Source organism: Gallus gallus, chromosome 2 (assembly GCF_016699485.2).
Source record: "Gallus gallus isolate bGalGal1 chromosome 2, bGalGal1.mat.broiler.GRCg7b, whole genome shotgun sequence".
NCBI lineage: Eukaryota > Metazoa > Chordata > Aves > Galliformes > Phasianidae > Gallus > Gallus gallus.
In genome coordinates, this window is record NC_052533.1 from 144,811,645 (window position 1) to 144,824,711 (window position 13,067).

Here is a 13,067-nt window from a genome sequence, read left to right on the forward strand (position 1 = left end):
AGGGAAAGAACAGTAACACCAATTTCTAGACATGGTATTTTCTTTATCAGAGATTAACGTTAGTTACAGCTATCAGAATTGTGATGCTATTATTTTTGCTAGTTATACATGTATACATAGGTTTCTAGATGCTCTTCATAGAATCATGCAACAGCCTGGGTTGAAAAGGACCACAATGATCATCAAGTTTCAATTCCCCTGCTACGTGCAGGGTCGCCAACCACCAGACCAGGCTGCCCAGAGCCACATCCAGCCTGGCCTTGAATGCCTCCAGAGATGGGGCATCAACAACCTCCGTGGGCAACCTGTTACACCGTGTCACCACCCTCTGTGTGAAAAACTTCCTCCTTATATCTAAACTAAACCTCCCCTGTCTTAGTTTAAAACCATTCCCCCTTGTCCTATCACTACCCACCGTCGTAAACAGAGCGACAGCAATAGGACACTTCTACATGATCTACAAACAACTGTACATACACAGCTCCTCCACTTTGAGCAATAGGGGCAATGGATCTGCCTGCAGCACTTTTAGCAGCAGTACAAAAAGAGAGATGATGAAGAATAGCACAGCCCTCAACATACTCTGCTAACAATCATGGAAGAGATCATCCAACAAGACACATTAAGGCACATGAGGGATGAGTGGGTGATCCAAGACACGGCTTTACCAAGGAAGGTCGTGCCTGACCAATCTGGTGGCATTCTGTGATGGAGCAAAGACTTTGGTGGACAAAGGGAAGTCGATCAGTGTTATCTATCTGGACTTGTGCAAGGCCTTTGACATGGTCCCCCCCACCACATCCTTATCTCTAAACTGGAGAGACATGGATTTGAGGGGGATAAGGAATTGGTTGGAAGGCCATAGACAGAGGGTTGTGGTAAGTGGCACTGTGTCCAGGTGGAGGCTGGAGATGAGTGGTGTCCCCCAGCGGTCTGTCTTGGGACCAGTGCTTTTCAATATCTTCATCAATGACAGGCTTGAGTGCATCCTCAGCAAGTTTTCTGATGACAGCAAGCTGAGTGGTGTGATTGACACATTAAAGGGAAGGGATGCCATTCAGAGAGACCTCAACAAGCTCAGAAGGTGGGCCTATGTGAACCTAATGAAGTCCCTTCCAACCCGAGCCATTCCACGATGATTCTATGATGAATAAACGACACGTAGCCTTCAAGGAATGTCCTGTAACGGTCAGGGCAGCACTGAACTCTATACCCAACTCCACACACTGATACAAGGTGGTGAAGAAGCAGCAATCTTGAGAAGTTTTGGGACAGTTGGGATATGAACACTAGTTTGTCCTTAACATTGCTCAATGACTCGGACACCAGAAGAACCTAGTCATTAAAACAGAATTTGAAACAGACACATTGAACCCAAATGCACATCCTGAGTGCATCAACACAAGGCATAGCCACACAGCCACTCAGCCACACTGCCAGTTCTGCAGAAAAACACAAAACCAGACTGTTCTAACCAATAAGTGCGGGAAGAAGGGCAAACTTCACTACAATCTCACACCCGTATCACATTAAAACCACCACAAAGTGAAGGAGTCCAAATTTACTATTGTCTCTTGTTCCCAAAAACTGCCACTCATTAAAATCAGCTATGAAGACAAAAGTTTATTAACTTCAAACTTCAACACTCTGACCACAACAACACTTGGAACTGCTGTAAAGCAGGCTCAATCCGAGAAGGTGCCACATTTCAGGTGACAAGTGTGCACAAAGCTCTAATGTTATATGCACATGGTCTCTGCAGTCACCCTCCCTTCCTCCTTTTCACGCTGCCTGTGCTTCAGATGCTTGGTCACGACTCACTGCTTTCACCATGACTTTCCACAATTGACCTCAACTCTGCAAGCCACAAGATCTTGCCTTATTTTGCTTTTTATCAGCATTAAGAGCAAGGTATTAAAGCAAACGTACTTAATGCACATTTATTTTCCTAACTTGCTGCAGTCTCTACCTTCCCATGCTTCCACTCTGTGACCTTTTGCTTGCTATAGCATGACCAAGGTTCCCATTCCCCTTGGAAACACTGCCACGCAACGCCTTTTTCAACAGGCATAACAAAGACTTGAAAGGAAGAATGTCAACGCAATTCCCATTTTTCTTCAAAAAAGCATATCTGAATACATTACATAACTCCAGGAATAGTTTCCTAGGGACAGAAGCTCCTGTGATCTATGTTTTCCCTTAGATTATGAAACAATTGAAGCATTTCGCTTGCTTTAAGGAAAGAAAAAGCTGATTCCTTTGTAAAATGAAGCCGGTGATATACACTCCTGTCCTACAAATTACCTCTCCCCTTTCACTGAAAACAGAGCAAGGCATAATGCTATAGCTGTTGAAAGCACTGAAACAGCACGAGGCAAGCAGTACCTCCATTACACAAACCAACTCCTCCCCCTCTTACTAAGGCTGAATAAGAGAAGGCTCGGTAGCCTAAGACACAACTAAACTTTCCTTTAAATCCCCACTGGAGGATTAATCTCCTATGCTGTACACCTCTTCCTTCTGACCACCTAATCTTAATAAACAACCAAGTGGATTTCTTTCATGTACACAATGAACTTCAGGCTGCAAGGTAATGCAATGCAGAAAGCCAACTCTCAATTTCTTATAAAAATGAACGCTGACAAACGCTGGGGAGCAGATGGAGGTAGGTAGATTTGGTGCTTCGACTCTGCACTACTCTTGGACTAAGTTTCACAGAGACACTGGCTGCGTTATTTTTGTTTCCTTCTGTAACAAGAGAAATGAGTAATTAACTCAATTGAATATTCACAAAGCATTAAGAGTCAGAATGTTCCCACAATAGAAACCAGTGCCATGTGCTTCCTCCTGCATTTCTCTTACCAACATCAATCCTTCATCTATACCAAAAAAAACATATATTCAAGATAGAAGGAATATTATTTGCTTCTGGAAATTGCTTTTTCATGATATACTACTACCCAATTCATATATCCAGCACAATTTATGTACATAAGCACTAAAACATACACTACTGAACTCCTTGGAAGGGATTGTCTTTTTTCCCCCCCCCAAAACCATGCAACATACAAACACATCGCTAAGCAAGAAGTCTACATTACGAAGAAAGGTTGAGGGAACTGGACTTGTTTAGTTTGGACAAAAGAAGGCTCCAGGAGGAAGTTTTTCATTCAGAGGGTGGTGATGCACTGGAACAGGTTGCCCACGGAGGTTGTGGGTGCCCCATCCCTGGAGGCATTCAAGGCCAGGCTGGATGTGGCTCTGGGCAGCCTGGTCTGGTGGTTGGCAACTCTGCACATAGCAGGGAGGTTGAAACTTGATGATCATTGTGGTCCTTTACAACCCAAGCCATTCTATGATTCTACGATACATAAATCTGAAATGAATATTAGATTACCATGCTGACGAAGGGTCACCCTCTAGTCTGAACAATACGTCAAGCAACTTCTGCACCAAACTTCTAACTGAAGGTTTAAAAAGCTATTCAATCCATGAGTCCATTTTCAGAAGGAACATCCGAAAGGCAGGATGTGCCATAACACCAGTTTCCAGCAAAGGCTGTGCTGAGTACAGACAGGCATGCAGACCACGTTATGATTTGTCTCCATACACATTTTCACTACAATTACTTAATTCTCTTTCCTAATCTCAACAGTTGCTTACTCCTTCCATGACAAAACGCTGAGAAATATTTGGACTTGCTTTCAAACAGACTCACGTAAGTTACAATTAAGAGGAAGCCTACTGGCAACATCCAAATGCAATCTAGGCACCATAGAGTGAGACACAAATCATAAATTTACCAGAAGTTCCAGGCTACTCTTCTGAAATAAAGACACTCATTTTATCAATATGCAATGAAATACACTCATTATATCAAGGAGAATCGCTGCCTAAGGCTATTTGACTGACTTGCTCATGCAGTTTAGTGGCCTGGCATGTATTCTGTAATGAAATTTATAAAGGTTCAACCAAATGGCAATGAAACTAGTTGTTGTTGCAGTATAAGTAAGCAGCTTTTAGCTCAGGTTTTCCAGTCATGCTCAGGTAATATAAAATATAAAAGAGCATGACAATTTCACTTATGGCAAGGACCTTCCTGAGCTTTTTAGATGTAACTGAAGCAACATGCCACAAACCAAACACAAGATGCTCTGCCTGCAACAGGTTTACACCAGAACTGCAAAGTATCAGGGGAGGACTTACTCAGAGAGCTGCTGGGGTGACTGTCAGCTACACTGACCATCGGTGACTATTGGTGTAAAGCTGAAAAGCCATGTTCTTTACCTATCAACATCCCCAATTCAGTGGACACAACTCACAAGGCCATTCAGTGAATCTGGCACTCCTGAGATAGGGACAAACAGTATCTCTCTTCTAACAGATAACTAACTGGTTCTTAAAGACTGCCAGTGATGAGGACTGCTCCCAAACTATTTCAACACTCAATTACTCTTCATATTAGAAGTAAGTAACACAATACTTCAAGCCCTCCTATTTAAGTAAGCAATCTCGTTTTAGCCCTCACAAGTCCTTATCTTCTCCCTTTTCATAAGTAGCCCAACACACATGAATAAGATTACAAGGAGATACCACATCAGCACCTTAATTTGTTAAATTCTTGTGCATCGTACACTTCAGGTATCTGATCAGTTCCTGAAGGCATCTCAAAGAGAGAAAAACCTTTTCTGGATGGATAATGCCACAAATGAGTGCAGCATTCTAACTGAACCCGAGCAGTACTCAGCAAGGTGGTGATGGGTTGATGGTTGGACTTGATGGCCTCAGCAGTATTTCCCAACCGTAATGTTTCCAAGTATTTACCCCCAGTACACCACATAAGAGATTAATTTCTTTGCAACATCACAAGGTTAACCACACTGAGCCATAAGCAACCAACACCACGCACATCCAAGCTTACTCAGCTTTTGTAGACATTGAAAAGCATCTTTGGAGCACACGTTTGAGCAAACAACATTGAAAATGCACTGAACTGAGCAGGAAGAGGGGCTGCAGAGACGAGAAGCACCAAAAAAGTGGAGAAAAACAGCCTTCTGGTATTTGGAAACTAAAACAAGATGGTTAAAAAACCAACCAGGCCTAGAAACTTCTGGTATACAGGGCTTAAGCCCAAAATAGAAAATGAGAACTGATAAAATTCAAAGTTGCTTCTCCATTTATCAACAGCACTCCCGTAATTGTACTGTTAACAGAAGAAAAGAAACTGGTTTGTAACATTTGCAAAAACTTCACTGCCAGCAACAGAAACTCACATGTCAGCACCATGCAAAAGTTTCCCAGATGAAGACTGGTGATAGAAAACTGCTGTTTAATTTCACTTTTTAGAACTGTCTTGTATAATACATACTCTATAAATACAGAATTTAGAAATTAAAACCCTCCAACCTGCAGCTTTTTCCCCCCATACATGTATAACCAAGCTGCTTTTGTTCCTACTAGCTAAATTAAATGTGAGTGCACTTTATTCAGTAAATGCAAATGTAGTTCTAAGACAAGCATTGTGAAAGGTTCACCTGTACACTGACAAACATGAATTAATTGAGATAGCCATGTCAAGGTTCCTTCCAAGCAGCATCTTAAGTGAACAGCTTTTACCCAACATCATGGTTTCTGTTTTTCCCTGTGAGTGGCACTTCACTCTCCTCTTACAGCAAAAGCACTTCAGAACGGCCACGTGTTCATATGCTGGTAGACAAAGCCTGAGCATAGCAATGAAATCAGCTTAACCAATATCAGATAGAAAAAATATATATATAAGCCACAGAAGAGGCAGAAATAAAATTCTTGCCTCCTGACTTTCAGTCCTGCAGTTGTATCAGTGTTTGCTATCTCTTTCCACCAGCAGTTAGCAAAAACTGCAATATTGGAACTCACAACAGAAGTACAACAATACCTCAGTCGAGCTCTGGAACCACTGGGGGAGGCGTGAAGAAAGGGAGATAAGGACTCATACAAAATGAAAGCAGTACAGTTAACTCTTTACCAATAGTAAGTTCAAGCAACTATGAAGGTACCTGCGGCATATTTCTTTTGTATGCTACTGCCCAGGTTGTCAGATCTGTTATGAAGAAATATTCTCACCTTGAAACAGCTTTCACTGTCTCAAGTTCTACCAAGGAAGAACAGGAAACAGTGGTAACAATTTCAATATTCTGAAGAAAACCACAAAGGACAGAAAGATCACAACCACTCAGCCAAAAGAATGACATCAAGAACATATATTTGTAAAAACATGAGAGGGGCAGCAGATTATATTCTTGAACTCTGCATTTCACAAGACGATTAATTTTTGAAGTTCTCTTAAAACCAGTAAGAAGTTACCTTTTAAAGCTGCTCACAGAATTTCTGGCTCCCAGTGCCACAGGGCATTGTGAATACACCTGTCTCAGCATTCACTCCAATCAAAAAACCCATGGCTTGGAACTGGCATTGATTGACAACAACCCCCACTGCTGGGCATAACTCAATCACTGGGGTGCGTAAGAAGTCTGTTATTAGTACCATCAGTGCTTCCTTCTTTTGTTAGCAGTAATCCTGAACCTATTTACTGAAGCATCTTTAAGAAATAAGTCCTGAATGCAGATGACTCTTACTGCCTACATCAGAAAGCACTTTGCAGCACTAAGAAAAGGTCAGGGAAAAAGGTGGGCCCCTGGATAAAGAGGTGCACTCAAATGTAAGAAACATATCGAGTTAGCTCATTTTTGAGCTTCTGCTAAATTAGCCTCCTGCTACTTCCTTGCAATCCAATTATTTGCTATCCTAGCAGCGAGGAAACAGGAAAGAGCAGGAGCTCCTCCTTCCTATAGTCAAAAAAAGAAAAGGAAAAAAAAAATAACAAACATCTGCTGGTTCTAATCCTTCCCAGGAACTTTAATGGGACTAAAAGAAAAACGATCTCTGCCTTCCAAAGACATTTAATAGCTTGGAATGGTGTGCTCCCTCTCCCCTCCCCCAAAACAAATTAAAACAAAAGCAGGAATTGCACATTTTCATGTGAAGGCAAACAATGAAAAGAAACCCAAGCGGCAGCAGGAAGCAGCAAGTAGTCGGTAGAGCCCTCTGACCTCTCTCTTACTGTACCCAACAGCTTTGGCTCTATCACTCAGACCATGCAATCGGTGACAGCAATGAGAAGGGTCTCACTTTGAAGGTGCTCACATATATACTGTCCTAATGTCTTTCAGTTTACTGTTTCATCAGCACACCTGCAATGACAGCAGTGAAGAGTATGTGATCTCCTACCACTGTCTCCAGGACAACGGATGCACACCGTTTGCTTATGTGCTTGCGATTAGCAGGAAGAAAATTAGTCCAGGGTCTTGAAATGAGTTGAATTACAGTTCCAATGGGGGAAAGAGCCAAGGTTTATCTTAAGGATTAAGCTCTAAACTGACCTTTATTACACCATATGAAGCTGAAACCCTGCAGCAAAACAGAATGGAGTTGGAGTTACTTAGTTCCCCTTCCCAGCAAAAATAAAGAAGCAATACTTCAGTAAGCAGGAATCTACGTAACCCTGTTTGAACTTCTGGTACATGTCCTTTCTGTACCAAACACAAAAGAAAGGAACAGAAGAACAGGTAAAACAATGAATAGCATTAGAGGGGAAACAAACCTTTAAATCATAGTGAACAAAGGAAATCCAATACAGGAGAAGTTTTAACAGTTCAGCTGTGGACTGCTGCGTATCTGACTGAAATCTGAAAGGATTCACATTAAAGGTCTATCTAAGACAAAAATGTTCTCTAACAAAGCCTGTGGCCTTCACCTTTCGTTATTTACCTCTTCCATTCATATCTTTACTTGATGGAAGTTGCTACCAAACTTTGCAAGCCAGATTCCAGAAACTGTTCTGCAGTTTTTTCCTAATCTACAAAATGCTCTCAACATCAGCGATGTGCACCTTTATGTTTCAAGTACTGTCAGAGCCAAAGAGCACCAGGTTCCAGTCTCATCCCACCTCTGGCAAAGCTCTGACAACATTTGTTTCTTCCACATGTAAGGTTCCCAGAGCTGTTGGATGGGGGGACATGACACACGATAGAGCTTTCAGAACGCACCTTGCAAGCATTAGCAGTTCAAACACCCTGCAGCACAACCCATGGGGTAATTAAAACTGTTTCCCTTGGGTCTGCTTTCATAGGAGTGAAGAAAGTCAAATCAAGCTACTTGACTTTCATTTTTTAAATACAAAACCACTCTCCTCAAGGCGAATGGCTCAAAAGACAGCCTGGTAGCAAGACACACTTCCCAGTCACGAACGCTAAATGCTGAGCAAAGAGTAAACTAACTTAGGAAGCTTTCATGGTAGAAAGAACACAGACTTACAGGGAAAAGGGAAAAAAAATATTAAGTCCACAGCACAAAACCTGAGGTTCAGATTTCAGATCCTAATTAACCACATTCTTCAGCAGGTCCTCCTGATCACCCACCGACCACCATCCGAATATGCATATGAATACTGTGGTATAGCACATGGGACATCATAACTTCCTAAATGTCAACCATACACAAACCACAAATAATTTCTGCTGCCACTCCATACAAGAGGACAATGATACAGTAAGAATTTCTTTGTTGCAGTTTTTCAGTACTGAGCTATAACTACAACCTTCTCAAGAAATTAAGTTGCTATGTCCAAAGTACTCAGCAGAGGTACCTGCAAAGTCAGAGTTACACTTGCAAGACCTGAGAGGGAAAACAGTGTCTGGGAACCACATCTGATGGAGGCAAAAGTCACACAGCTGCATTTTCACTGAGAGCTGTCTGGAATGAGGACGTTATTATTATCAGTGGGAAACACTGGCGAAAGGAGGATGGTTGGACTGAATGATCTTGGAGGTCTTTTCCAACCTTGGTGACTGCAACACCGCAGTGAATGAGTGGGAGAAAATACTGATCAATACTGAACGAAAAAACAAGATAGCCATTGCAAATAGAAATTAATCTGCTAGACCATCAGACCTACTTGGCTTAGCACTCCATCTTCAAAAAGAACTGCTGCTTCTCTGTTCTCCTAATCCCCCCAAATACATACCAGCTTGGTGGAATTCACAAAACCAAGGTTTCCCCCTTTCAAGTATTAGTCATAATGTGGTAAACCATTACATTTAAGAAAGTCCTTTCAACAGCGTGCAATCGCTTTGAAGCGAAGTTGCATCACCACATCAGACCTTCAGAAATTACGACTTTTTTTTAAAGCTCTTTCAGCAAATCACACCCTAAGATAGCGGAGTGCTATTCTAAGAATATTCATTTCTGGATGAAGCGCTCCAATGCAGACACTACCAGTTGATTGCTATGTCAACCGCACACGCTTCGCACTTTTATTAATACCTAAGGCTGAATAAAGCTCAGAGCTTCTGACAAATAAGTATCGTCCCATCTTCCTTTCATGCGTACGTTTTACCCTTTGTATAAAAACAAAAGGTCAACCAATGCAAGCATCAACCTGAGCTCAACATCAACCTACAAATACTGGATTTAAAATGGAATAGTACTGAGGACAGACTAATTTCTGGCTATTGAAAAACAGCTACTCAGGAGTGTACAGTCCTCAGAGAGAAAACATTTCACAGCAAGTAAAGAAGTGCCTCCTCCCTTTTCTTTTTTTTTGTTCTTCTTAATTATACACCAGGATCTTATGTCCATTAAATTTACTAAATATACACAGTTCACAGAATCTCTGCTATAAACCTCACGTCAAGAAACCCAAAGGCTGTGGCCCTCACCCCGCAAACCACACCGGAGGAGCAAAGGTGTTGCGACGCAGAAACGTGGTGCACAGCAGCCTGATTGTAATGGGAATCAGAAAGGAGATGGGTGGAGAAAGGAAGCGGGGGAATTTCGGACATGGACAACATCAGTAAGATAACAAGCTGTTCTGAATAGCTGTGTAACTAAATTTTCTGGCCCCCACCCAGCTGTGTTCTTGACCTAACCCAGGTTTAATAAAACCAGAGATGCTAACGGCAGATTAGCTGGGAGGAATGCGGGGCTTTTCCAATTACAATATATACACAAACCAGAAAAAAAAAAAAAGAAAAAAAAAAAAGAAGGAAAACCCAGAAGAACCTGGATTTTTCAGGGGGCATTGCAACACCACTTTTAAGCTAACACATCTAAATCCCATTTACTTCGGCAGGAATCCCCGAGCGCTTCTCCTTTCAAGTGAACTTTTTGTTTGACACATTTGCTACAGCACCGCTATTATTCCCATCAAAAACGGAGCTGCGGGCTGACACCGCCGAGTCAAACAGCGGTGCCGGGGCCTGCAGGGTAAACTCTGCCTTCAGAGCATTTCAATCAGCCCGACTGCCAGTCGGCTCGCACTGAAGCGCTACGGAGAGCTACAGTCCTCCAGCTAGGGAAAAAAAAAAAAAAACGAAGAGAAAAAGAAAAAAAAAAATCAAAGAGACTGCCCTCCCCGCTCCTAAAATGAGGAAAGTTTGGAAGGGGAATGGATACGAGAATTGGCATTATGCATAAGAAAGAAGCCTCAACCGCTTCACCCGGGCGCTGAGCGGCAGCCGCACATCCACCGGCCCTCCCGGGAGGAGGAAGGGGCAAACCAGGCGGGGGACCCCCCCTCCCCTTCCCTTTCCCCTTTGTTTACTTGACGGACCGTCCCGCTCCGCTCCGCTCCACATCCGGTGGGACCGTCCCCGGCCGAGCCGCGGAGCCGGGCGGCAGGGAGGGGAGGCCGGGAGGGCAGCGGGATGCAGCACGCCCGCAGCTCCCCTTTCCCTTTCAGCCGTGGCCTCCCAGCACGGCTCTCCCCGTATCCCCCGCCCCCCCCCCCCTCAGCCGGACGGAGCCCTCCGCTCGCAGCGCGGCTCCGTGTGCGCGCAGCCTCCCCTCACACAGCCGTACCCCCGAGGGGATGGGGGGGGGATAGAAGGAAAACCGCTGCCCCTCCCCCAGCCCAACCTCCCTCAGGGACGCCCCCTCCCCGTTATGTAAGTCGCGGCCGCCTCACTCCGCTCCTCAGTGCCCCCTCCTCACGCACTCACCGCGCTGCGGACAGCCGCCCCTGTCCCGCCCCGGCGGCCCGGAGATGGGTGAAGCCGTGAGGTGGTCCCACCGCAGCGCTGCCCGCCCCGTTCTCGGTAGCTCTGCGCGGTGAGGAGGGAAGGCGAGCGACTGCTTGCTTCCCTGCTTGCTCACTCGCTCGCTTCCCTCCCTGCCTGCCTCCCAGCTTCCCTGCCCCGGCCACTCCAGGCCGCTCCCCCGCCCTCCCGGCGCGCTGCACCATGGGATGCGCGCTGCCCTCTCCCTCCCTCGCTCCCCGCACTAACATGGCTGCGGGGGAGGAGGGAGGGGGTCAGGCTGCCGCCCCTCGCACTGAGGAGGTGGGAGCTCCCGCCCCGCCTGCGCAGGCGCCTCAGGTGGCGGAGCCGTTGGCCGCCGCCTCCGGTGCTGGCTGGGGGTGCAGATCCAGTTCGGAAGGAGTCGGCGGCCTCACGGAATCCATCCTCGCTCCTTTACCCGAGGCGCGATCCCTTTGGGCTGAGGGAAAGAGCGGGGAGCTCGTGAAGGAGGGAAGCTTAACCCCTCGTTCTCCTCCTTGTGTCTCAGAGGCAGCTCTCCACACTCGAGCTCGTGTTCTCTATGTCTTGCTGCAAGAGAATAGCAACAGAAGTGGTGGAGGGGCGGGAGACAATACATATGAGGAGCAGCTGGGGGAATGGGGGTTGTTTATGCTGGAGGAGATGGAGACCTCATTGTTCTCTACACATATCTGAAAGGAGGTTGCAGCCGGTGGGGTATCGTACAATCAGTAAGGCTGGCAAAGACCATGAATGTATCTAGTCCAGCCATTGACCCATCACCACCATGCCCACTAACCGTGGTCCTGAGTGCCACATCTCTGCATTTCGTGCACAACTCCAGGGTTGGTGACTCCAGCACCACCTGTTCCAATGCGTTACCACTCTTTCTGGGAGCTTTTTGAGATAGTTTTGTTGTGTCCTATCACTTGCCACTTGATAAAAGATGATGACGATATGTAATGGCCTTAAGTTGCCCCAGGGGACGTTCAGGTTAGCTATTAGGAAAAGAATTCCCCTCAGAAAGAGTGGTAATGCATTGGAACAGACGCTGGTGGAGTCACCTACCCTGGAGGTATCCAAGAAACATGTAGCTGTGGCATTGAGGGACTTGGTTTAGTGGGTATAGTGGTAATGACTTGATGTTTGGACTTCATCTTAGAAGTCTTTTCCAAATGTGTTGATTCTCTGACTGGGACAGGCTGCCCAGAGAAGTGGTGGAGTCACCATCCCTGGAGGTATTTAACAGATGTGTGGATGTGGCACTGAGGGACGTGGTTTAGGGGTGGATTGGGTGGAATCATAGAGTATCCCAATTTGGAAGGAACTCATAAGGATCATATAATCATAGAATAACCTGAGCTGGAAGGGACCCATATGGATCACTGTGTCCACCTCCTGGCTCTGCACATGACCTCCCAATCAGACCATATGTGTGAGAGCACTGTCCAGATGCTACTTGAACTCATGCAAGGTCAGTGCTCTGACCACTTCCCTGAGGAGACTGTTCCAGTGTCTGACCACCCTCTTGGTGAAGAACCTTTCCCTGATATCCAGCCTGAACCTCCCTGGTAGTGTTAGTTGATGGTTGGACATGATGATCTTGAAGGTCTTTTCCAATCTAAATGATTTTATGATTGCAACTGGGCATATGAGCTGCAGGGAGATGTGAAAATAGCTTCAGATGAGCTTGCTCTGGGGTCTCTGGCCTCACTTCTTTTCCATGGTGGCACTCATTGACTGTTGGCTTCATTGTTCTCTTATTTCAAGACTGGATATATTTTCTTTCAAGGAAATACTTACACATGACTACATGTTCGCATACTTGTCAGTCATTGAGTGTATTTTACATCTAAGGTCTGAAGCAGTCATTTTAAAAGTCCCTATTATTACAACTCCTACCTTTAGAGGCATTTGAGTTCCATTTTTGCATTTCTCCTTGACTTGGGCAGCCCTGGCTTGAGTAGATCCCAGATACTTACCTCTGTGATTCTA

The 13,067-nt window shown here is 45.0% G+C and overlaps 1 protein-coding gene and 1 non-coding gene across 15 annotated transcripts in view; one reads left to right on the forward strand and one right to left on the reverse strand.

Moving 5' to 3' along the window:
- Positions 1-11,233, reverse strand: part of PTK2 (protein tyrosine kinase 2) — a 198,236-nt gene extending 187,003 nt beyond the window's left edge. For all 14 annotated transcript variants that reach the window (NM_001396554.1, NM_001396552.1, XM_046919359.1 and 11 more), the window contains exon 1: positions 11,037-11,233. The gene's annotated coding sequence lies outside the window, so the exon portion shown is untranslated. The remainder of the gene's footprint in view (positions 1-11,036) is intronic.
- A 37-nt stretch (positions 11,234-11,270) lies between these two features.
- Positions 11,271-11,367, forward strand: MIR1770 (microRNA 1770). The gene has a single exon (NR_035271.1). It is a non-coding gene; the product is annotated as a microRNA 1770 (primary transcript).
- The last annotated feature ends 1,700 nt before the right edge of the window (positions 11,368-13,067 follow it).